This window comes from Hydra viridissima, unplaced genomic scaffold (genome assembly GCF_058129835.1).
Source record: "Hydra viridissima isolate aposymbiotic clone 2 unplaced genomic scaffold, HvirCarnegie_v1 scaffold_4, whole genome shotgun sequence".
Taxonomy (NCBI): Eukaryota; Metazoa; Cnidaria; class Hydrozoa; order Anthoathecata; family Hydridae; genus Hydra; species Hydra viridissima.
In genome coordinates, this window is record NW_028324303.1 from 6,822,888 (window position 1) to 6,832,948 (window position 10,061).

The following is a 10,061-nucleotide window of genomic DNA, read 5'->3' on the forward strand; positions in this document are numbered from 1 at the left end:
TCAACATACCATAAAACATGCTGTAACCCTTTCTCAATTCATTCAAGGATTGTTAAAGGAAATCTGATAACTGTCACTCTAGAGCATAATCAACTGAACTCTAATTTAATTCCTGGGAAAAAAATGTTTTAGTTGTGTAAAAAAAACAAGAGTGTTGAAGAAATTGACAAGATACATGACCCAGATTACATATCACCTAATAACTAATGTCATACAAATTAATACTATAAATCCTTGTCTTATTTATTATGTCTTATATTAAATTTGGTGTGTCTCCTATTAAAAGATCATCCAACATGAGTATGCTACAAATAGACAATAAAATAAAAAAGAAAGTTATCTTGCTAAATGAATCATTGAATGCATCTGAACAAGATGAGCTACAAATTAGTATGCTCAAAATTTTCTCTTTAGATTTCATTGTAGAACAGCTTAAACAAAAGTTTCATAATGAGATCAACATTTCACAAAAAATAAAATTGCTCACTTTAGTTCCAGTCTAATGGACTATATCCATTAGACTGGAACTAAAGTGAGCAACTCAGGAAACAATAAATGAATTTAAAACAACTCAATATATGGTGAAGCAAGCTAGAGCTTTGCGGAATGTTAAAGGAGTCCTTGGTGAGAGATCAACAGACATAAGATATCCTAAAAAAATGACTACTGAAGTTGTAAATCAAATTGTCAACTTTTATGAGCATGATAGTAACAGCAGGTTATTGCCAGGAGCAAAGGATTATATTAGCATAAAGACATTTGATAGTAGACAGCACATTCAGAAGCGACTCATACCATGCAATCTTTCAAAACGTTACCATAAATGGTTAGAAGAGTCAAAATCCAATGGTATAGTAAAGGTGAGGCTGACATCATTTGGTCTTTTAAGGCCACAACATTGTATTGTTGTAGGAAAATCTGGCACGCATACAGTCTGTGTTGGTATATACCATCAAAATCTTATAGTTAAATCATTTAAAAATGAATTAAAGTCAAAAGATCTGATGGTCTTAGCTGTATGTTCAATAGAAAATAAACCATGTATGTTTTATGAGTGTGAGAAGTGTCCTGGAAAAGAGACAGTTGAAAAAAAAGTTAAATGAATTGTTAGGGGATTCATCAAATGAAATAACTTATAAGCAATGGTTGAAGACTGATAGATGCTCCTTAGAAATTATAGTTAAAAGCCCTAATGAGTTTCTAGAAGAGTTAACAGACAAGTTATATAACCTCACAAAACATCATTATGCCAGTAAATCCCAGACATGCTTTTTAAAGCAGCTCAAAGAAAACACGAAGGTAAATGAATGTTTTATGCAAATGGATTTTGCTGAAAATTTGTCATTTATTATACAAGATTTCCAAAAATCAAGCAACTCTCCATCCATTTGTCATATACGTGTGATCTTTAAATGGAAACCAATCACCAGAAAGCAAATGTTATTGTGCTATATCTGACAATCTAATTCACAATACTGAGGCAGTTTTCAGTTATGTTTCCAAAATCATACCAATTCTGAAAGAGGAATATCCACAAGTTCAGAAGATCAATTATTTCATTGATGTCTAGTATCCTATTTCATAATGGGCTTTTACCCCAAAATAATGAGAATAAGTTATTATGTTTAGTTATAAAAAGTCAAGTAGTATAGAAAAAAAATTATGACTTATGTTAACTTTTTTTCAGATTTTTCTGCATTTCTGAAACTGAAACAGCTTCTATTACACATGAAGTGCTTACTAAACGATTTGAGAATGTTCCTGCTATTAAAGAAACTTGCTTATACCATTATTTCTCACCTCAATCATCTGTTTAAAAGCTTATGTAACGTCAATGAGCAGTACATTTGACTCTTTTCAAATGCTGGAAGATACTTGCATTAATACACAAAAATCGATGAATACTGATATCAATGTTAATGATTGGGTATTAGTGAATTATTTTGGAGAATTCTTTCCTGGAAAGATAACTGATCTTAAAGGTGACATGGTTTGTGTTAGTTGTTTACAAAAGCAAGCAATTATTTCAAGTATCCAAGAACCACAGATATGCATTGGTAACCAGTTAGTGACATTATTGCCACATATGAGCCTGAGCTCAAAAGTACTAGAGGGTTTTATTGTTATCTTATTAAAAAAAGATAAAATGAATTATCATATATAGTTGTTTTCAACTACATTCTTATGTATTGTCATTATTAAGGGAGTATGCAAGAATTTTGAAAAAAAGATAACTATATTTTTGATATAAATAACAATGCTGGGCTAGAAATGGCTTTTATAGCAATTATATAAAACTCTGTAAAGCAAATTACAGATAGTAGGTTACATCCCTCAAAAGGGGCAGGAGGCAGGTTGGAGGGGCACTGGTTTTCAATTTGTTGAAAGTTAGAAAAAAGTTATAAGGCCTTAAAGTTATCTATTTTTAGCATTCGAGAAACTGAGAAGGCTACCTGAGAGTGTTTGTAAGGCTATAATTTCTAAACTGTTGCACTTGGAACCCTGAAATTGCACATTTAACCTATTTACATCGTGTAGATAATGGTATGTAAAAACCAGGAAAAGTGGAAATGACACACCACAAAGTTTTTTTAAAATTGGTTAAAATATAATGATCTGACCCATAAACATTCACATTATAACATTTTAAAAAGTTATAGTGGAACTCTAAAATATTACTGTTCTTGTAAAAATTTAGAGAAACAATTAATTGTACTGTGGATTTAATGAAGTTCTAAAAAAATATTAGATTAAAGTCTATCATTTTCATAAAATGTAACCATTTATTGAAATACCTTACCTGTTAGTAGGTTGCTATGCAACTTTGCATAAAACTGACATCCCAACTTACATCCCTGAGAAGCCTAAAAAGATTAATGATTATAACTTGATCAAAAACATTGTTTTATTAAACTTTTAAAATTCATTGTGTTTTTCTTTTGAGCATTATTTCAAAATATTTTTTATGCTTTTTTTTGATAATCTTTAAAGAATGGGGTTCTTCAATACCAGTTTGATTTACTTTTAGATTAGAGTTATAAGTAAAAAAAAAGTTAAAACTTAACAATAGAGTGCTACCTAATTGGCTGTAAAAATTCAAAAACTTCTTTACAAGTTTAAACCATAGTTTCAGATTATACCTTAATTAATGATTAATACACAAAAGAAACATTAACTTATTAGAAAACTTTTTAACACAATAATATACAGGTTTACTTGCAATAAATTATTTTGCTACGAAGTGCTTTTTTTGTTTTTTAACTTTTTTGCAAAAACAAATAAGTCTAATGATGTTTGATTACAAGGTGTGGCAGCAATTTGTGAACTGATTTTTGGCTAGGTTTTGTTATGTAAATAAAATACTTCCACAATTTGTTTTTGTTGGTTAATGTTCAATGACCATCTTAGATTTGAATAAAATTGTGAATAAAAATCATTTTAGCTAAAGGTTTTGCGATGGAAGCCAAAAGAATTCTTTTGTGAAAGTGAAAAAACGTGACAGTGCTGAGAGAGTTAAAATGCCCTCTCTGGTGAACAAAAAAGTTGATAAAAAGTTCACAGAAAAGCTTAAAAAACATGTTGAAAAGAATCCTTGTGTATCCATCAGAAAGACAGCAAAACTATTCAATGTTGATGAGAGGACAGTCAGAAGAACTCTAAAAACACTTGGAAAAGTCAGTGTGGCCCAACCTTCATGTCAACTTTTGAGAGAAAGACTAAAAACTTTATGATTGGAGCAATTAAAGAAACTTCTGAATAAGCTAAAAAGGCCATGCTTCATCAATAGCTAAATTTTTCTCAGATGAAAAACCTTTTAGTGTTGACTATTTGCTCTATAGACAAAATGACTGATTCATTGTGCAGAAGGGTGAAAAAGCACCACCTGTGTGTTACACCAAGCACCCTCAGTCCATCATGATGCTAGAAATCATCGCTTTTAATTGATAAAAATGTTCATCAATCTACATGAAAGAGAATGAAAAAGTTACCTCTGATATGCATATCAGCTTACAAAAATATTATGTGGTGCCATGGCTGAAGAAGACATTCCCAGAAAACAATTTTATCTTTCAACAGGATAATGCACCTCATCATGGGTCCAGAAAGACACAACAATATCTTCAGTACAATATGGCTGATTTCTGGCCCAAATCCTTTCGGCCACCATCTAGCCCTGACCTGAATCCCCTTGACTATAGTGTGTGGAGCGTAGTTGAGAATAAGGGTTGCGAAAAGACCCACTCAAGTATCAAATCAATAAAGTCATATATTACCCATGCTTGGAACTTAATGTCAAGGGACTATATAATCAGCACCTGCCAGTCCTTCCATTATAGGCTTGAGGCAGTGATCAAAAAAAAGGAAACCTAATTTGAATGCTAAGGTGGGAAAAGCATCTATCTTCAACTTTTCTTCTATTAATATAATTTTTTAGCGCTTTAAAAATTCAATTTAAAAATTGTTCACGAATCACTACCACACCCTGTATATTCTTGCATAGTATCAAAGATCATAAAACTTGAAAAAAAACCTTGCATTAAAAGAAACTCCAAGTTGTTACAAGAATTCTGGAAAGAAATCATTGTTTGTTTGTTTTTATCTTTTGATGTTTTTTTTTCTTTGATTCTTTGTTAAACAATCAATTGATAACTCTTTCCTTTAAGTTGCACAATAGCACAGAGAAAATTGATTGCAAAATGCTTTTTAAACAATAAGATATTAGATTTAATTTGTAGTTTTTGATTTCATTGCAATTTTGTTTCTGTTAATATCTTTTAAATGTTCCAATCAAACAGATGAGCTTCATTCAGTTTATAGTAAACTAAGAAATTTACATGAAATTTATCTTATGTCAGATGCTTACTTTATGTTTTTTGAAAAAACTCATTTTACTACAAATTTATACTCAAAATAATGATTGCCTATTTATTAGGGCTGTTAATTCTGGAAAGCAGTTTAAGTTTGAGTTGTTTTTGATCAATCTTTAACTTAACTTAGTATTTTCTTTTAGGTAGCAAGTAATCAAGTACAAATTGTTGAATCAGATGTTTGTAAACTTACAAAACTTGATGAAGGCAAAACCTTCAAGGTGAATGTTTATCCAATAAATTTTAATGGATACAACAAACAAAACAGCTTTTCATCTGATTTTTTATTAAAATAAATCTAAGCTGTAAAAAATGAAGAACATGCCTAATATTACTTTCAAGATAACTTCCCTCTCATACTATACTTTTAGATGAAAATTTTCAAGCATTGTAGTAAAAATGAGTTTTTACTGGTTTGATCACAATACCTAGCTGTGCTCACAGCCTCTATCCATAAATCTCTAAACATAATATTGAGGTGGGCTCACAGCCTTCATCTGCTCATTTCTAAATAAAGGTTTGATAGTAAAATATAGCAAAAAAAGTTGTTTTCCATTTGACTATTTTTATAAGATGAGATGTAAAAAAAAAAAAAAGCAGGCAGGAAAATTAAGAAAAACATTTTTATTAAACACTTATTTTAAAAAGAAATATTTTTCTTTATTGAATAGTAAAATGAACTTGTCAGCTCAATGACTTGACGACTGCTTTACAATTTATAAAAAAGTATTGTTGTATTTACAGATTTTAAAACAACTCTAATCAACTTCCATTATGTAAACACTAATTAAACTCTGCGATTTTTAACATATTCTTAGTTTTATTGTCATGCGTATAAATTTTTTAGATAATAACACAAAGTGTTTGATTGTTGTCCAATAGCAAAAGAAATGTATGCCATGTTCATTTTAATTATCAAGCAATATTGGGGATACTTCCCAACTACTAGATATTACACTTGCTACAAACCCTTAAATGTCTATTTGTTCTCCATAGAATGTCTATTTGTTCCATTAAATCCTTTAAATGTCTATTTGTTCTACAAATCCTTAAATATCTATTTGTTCTCCATAGCGGTAATCTTTAGGGTGGTCAAGTAGAAAAAAAAAAACTCCTAATACAACATGGAAATATCTGAAGCATATAGCTAAGGCTCTATTCTTAACATTTCCATTGATTTTAATTGATTAACCTTATTGATGCATAAATAAAACTTACATTACATGCTGTCTCACAGACCAATAAATTAAATGGCAAAGGTTGCTTGCAGACAAACAAACACTAAAAAAAATATGCATTACTATACTATTATATTGAAGTTAACTTACTAATCACTTAAGTGGCTTTTTAAGTAGGTATGATTCAAAAACTCTAATTGTTATTAGAAATTTTTTTTACGTATTTATGTATATACCTCTTTGCAGAATATGCTAGCACATTTTAAATCAAATTCAAGTTTTGTATCGATTCCCTATAAAAATAAATGTTTAAAATCAAATAGAAGCTATAAAAATAAATGTTTAAAATCAAATAGAAGCTATTAAGCTTATAATAAAGATTTTTAAAGGTCAAATTAATCCAAAATATATATTTGTGCATCTTTTTGTTTAATCGGACCTTACAAAAAAAAATTGTAAACCAAAGGTAAAAAATTACAACCAAGTTATGCATTTATAAAAATTAAGGTATTTCTGAAACAAAAAACAATTATTTTCTGTAAAATAATAGTTTATTCAACAAAATAAGTTTTCTTAATGTATTTAGCAAATGATTTTGTTTTGTCTATATAGTTTAAAAACATGTTTACAGTAAAACTTCTGTAACTGCATACTAATTCCATGTATAACAATACTCACAAAAAGTATTCCTAACATTATAATTCTAAATTAGTTGAGCAAATCGTCTACAAAAGAATGAGGTTTCCAGTTTAACAACATCTCATTAGGAAAGCTACAAACTACAAACTTTTTATGAGCTGTACAAGATTATGCTTTTTAACTTCAATCAAATTTGATTGAGATTACAAAGATTTTGATTGAGTTCAAGATTAATAAAATAGTTTTATTCATTGGCTTTTATGTAATTGAAAACTTAAACAGTTATAATTACTGCTCACACGTATATTTTTAGACGAACTAGTGTAAGTATATATTAAATTCATTCATTTAATCATCATGACAAAAATGAAAGATCAGTTCTGAGTTTTTACTATCAGAGTTGAACTAATTAAACAAAAACATTCAAATGATTCGCTAAGCACATAACCTATAAAAGTACAAATCAACTTGAAATGCTTATTACACAGAAAATAATCATACAAATCATAACTATGCTGCAGTAAGTGTAGAACAAAATACTTGACATTACACTCGGGTAATATCAAGTTGAGACTTGGTTAGACCAGTATCATCATCAAAAAAGCATACTCATCTTAATGCCAAAAGTTCTTGTGCTTTTTTATCACATTTTGCTAATTCTTTCTTTTGATAACTTCTCAGGTGAGTAAATAAGCCATTTGTAGATTAAGCAGGACAATATATTTTTTCAGGCATTTTCCAATTTTACAAAAACCAAAAATAGTACCGTAAATTTTCTATTCAGAAGCGTTTTAATATTTTACAAGCACCTTTCAACGATTTTCTAAATATCGAACTAAGGTTCGAAACTCGAAATATATTCGATTAACAATGTACATTCAATTTGAGTTAGATTATTGAAGAAACTTGAACTTAAACTCGAAACTTCTTGTTTCGCACACCCTTTTTTAGAAAACCAAACAAATGTGACTTAAGTTCTGCCCTGATATTCTAGTATATTATAACTTTAAAGAAAGGGTATCTTTTTAAGAGAGAATTTCCATCAAAATTTAGCCGAACATTTGAAGTTGTTATAACTTATTATACATTTCACTTTTTATTTTTATGTTGTTTTTTTTTATATACATTTTTAGGCCTATTTTACATTTAAAATAATTTAATGAATTTAGAGAAGCAATTTCAAACTCACTGGTCAGTGGTCACACTATTGACTCAGAAAGCTATGAAACCTAGTTCTTTAACCAGGGATGGCCAAAACGTGGCTCGCGAGCCGAATGCGGCTCTTGGAATTTCATTTCGACTCTTTTCGTACTTAATCGCAAAACTTATTTTTTTGAAATGGACAAAGTAAATACTAACAATAATCCACTTCGCTACAACAGTAAGAAAAGAAAAATTGATGAGGTTTTTTTTTTCAATCGTTCTAAAATCAGTGACAGAAATTGTAAATTACATTTGATCAAATGCTGAAAATCACAGACAGTTTAAAAACTTTATTGATGAATTGGATCTTGCTGACAAACCAAATGACCTATTATTTTACTGTGCTGTACGGTGGCTTTCAAGTAGTGATGCTTTATATAAGTTCGTAAAATTATTAGAACCAATTAAATCTTTTTTGATTGAAAAGAAAAAGACTTTTGAAATTCTTGATGATATGAACTTTTTGCAAGATCTTTTGTTTTTTACTGATATAATGCAACATTTACAAAGTCTGAATTTATCTCTTCAGGGAAAAGAAAAAATTATATCTGATCTTGCTCAGACTATTTTTAGTTTTCAAAAAAAATTACCCTTTTTCAGAGAGATCTTACTTTAAAAACCTTTAACCATTTTCCTCAAATGAAGAAGATGATTTTTTTCTAATCCTTCAATTCAGTATGATGACCATAAGATTGAATCATACAGGGAAAAATTACAGAATTTACTAGAAGACTTTCAAAAAATGTTTATAGATTTGTATGCACTTAAATCACCAATAATATCAATTAAAAAAGGATTTATAATAAATCCTTTTTTAATTGATATTATTGGTGATGGTTGTCCAATTCCATCAAACATAGTTGAAGTATCTCAATTTGAAACAGAACTATTAGATCTCCAAGAAGATCAAAATCTTCTGATGCTGCATAAAACACTAACTTTATTGGAATTTTGGAAGATAGTGCCTGAGGTTAAGTATCCCCTACTGAAAAAGATTAGCATAAAATTTATTTCAATTTTTGGTTCAACATACACATGTGAATCTTTATTTTCCACTATGAAATTTGTCAAATCAAAAGTATCTTGAAATCTAACCACTGAGCATTTGTCAGAATTACTTAGAACAGCAATTACAAGCTTGAAGCCAGATTTTAAGAGACTTACCAGTAAAGTTCAGAATCTTAGTGCCTGATTGGAAAATTCATAACTTTGTAATTTTGTTACTTTTTTAAAAATTTATGACGTGAATATGCTTCTTAAAAGAATACTAGTTTTTCTTGTGTGAGAGTAAAAGGGAATCAGATTTTTATTCAACTTCATTGAAATGAGTTTTTCGAAACACTCAAGATAATTTGAAATTCTAAACAAGCTTACATTTAAAGTAAAGTTTTTGATTTTGAAAAAAAAAAATTTTAATTTAGACATAAAAACTAGTTGTAAACATAAAATTTGTACACAAAACGTTTTTTAGAAAAAGTTTTTTAAAAAGATTTATTTCTTTTCATAAAAATTTAAGTTTAACTTTATGGAGTATTTTACAGCACTTTCTTGCCACCAGTTTCTAATTTTTTTGTAAGACAAAATATCTTTAAAAAAAGAATGCAGAAAAATTTTCTTAACAAATTATTTGATGCGGCTCACAGTGGAAAATTGTAGAGCAACAGCATATCATAAATGTTTTTTACTAATGTCGCTACTGTCATTATATTTCAATTTTATTTAATAGTTTAATGGTCAATCATTACTATAATACAGGAATTTCACATAATTTTATGTAAAAATAAAAGTTTTGAAGCCCTATTGTTTATTACTTTTGCGGATGTTCATTTCAAACCTGTTCGCTTCATCACTTTAAAAGTGAATTTTCTATAAAACTTTCTAGGAATAAGTATAAAGTATTATACATTTTTGAAAGGCTCATGTTATGGAGATTTTAAGAAAATTATACATTTTTACTTATATGGTTCAGTTTAGGAGTAATTATTTGAACAATAAAATAAATGAAAAAAATTAATATTCTTCAAGTTCACTGAGACTTTTGGTAGTTACCCACGCTTCCCCACGCTTTACATTTAATGTAGTATTGTAGCCTAGGTGTTTATTAAAAACATGTATAAGAATGAGTTGCAGAAACGTGCGGTTTCCGAAATTATCGAGAAAAGAGTGATAAAAG

General features: G+C 28.8%; 1 protein-coding gene and 1 pseudogene across 2 annotated transcripts in view; one reads left to right on the forward strand and one right to left on the reverse strand.

Annotated features, from left to right (window-relative positions):
• LOC145183259 (uncharacterized) overlaps positions 1–7,524 on the reverse strand; it is a 35,441-nt gene extending 27,917 nt beyond the window's left edge. Inside the window, exons 1-4 of one of the 2 annotated variants that reach the window (XM_090085592.1) lie at positions 7,295–7,524; positions 6,283–6,339; positions 6,087–6,149; positions 2,801–2,864 (exon numbers count right to left, since the gene is read on the reverse strand). The gene's annotated coding sequence lies outside the window, so the exon portion shown is untranslated. Of the gene's footprint in view, positions 1–2,800; positions 2,865–6,086; positions 6,150–6,282; positions 6,340–7,294 lie in introns of those variants that run through there. The other variant, XM_090085594.1, reaches the window with a different exon arrangement.
• Positions 297–1,570, forward strand: LOC149889598 (uncharacterized; annotated as a pseudogene).
• Positions 7,525–10,061: the final 2,537 nt, after the last annotated feature.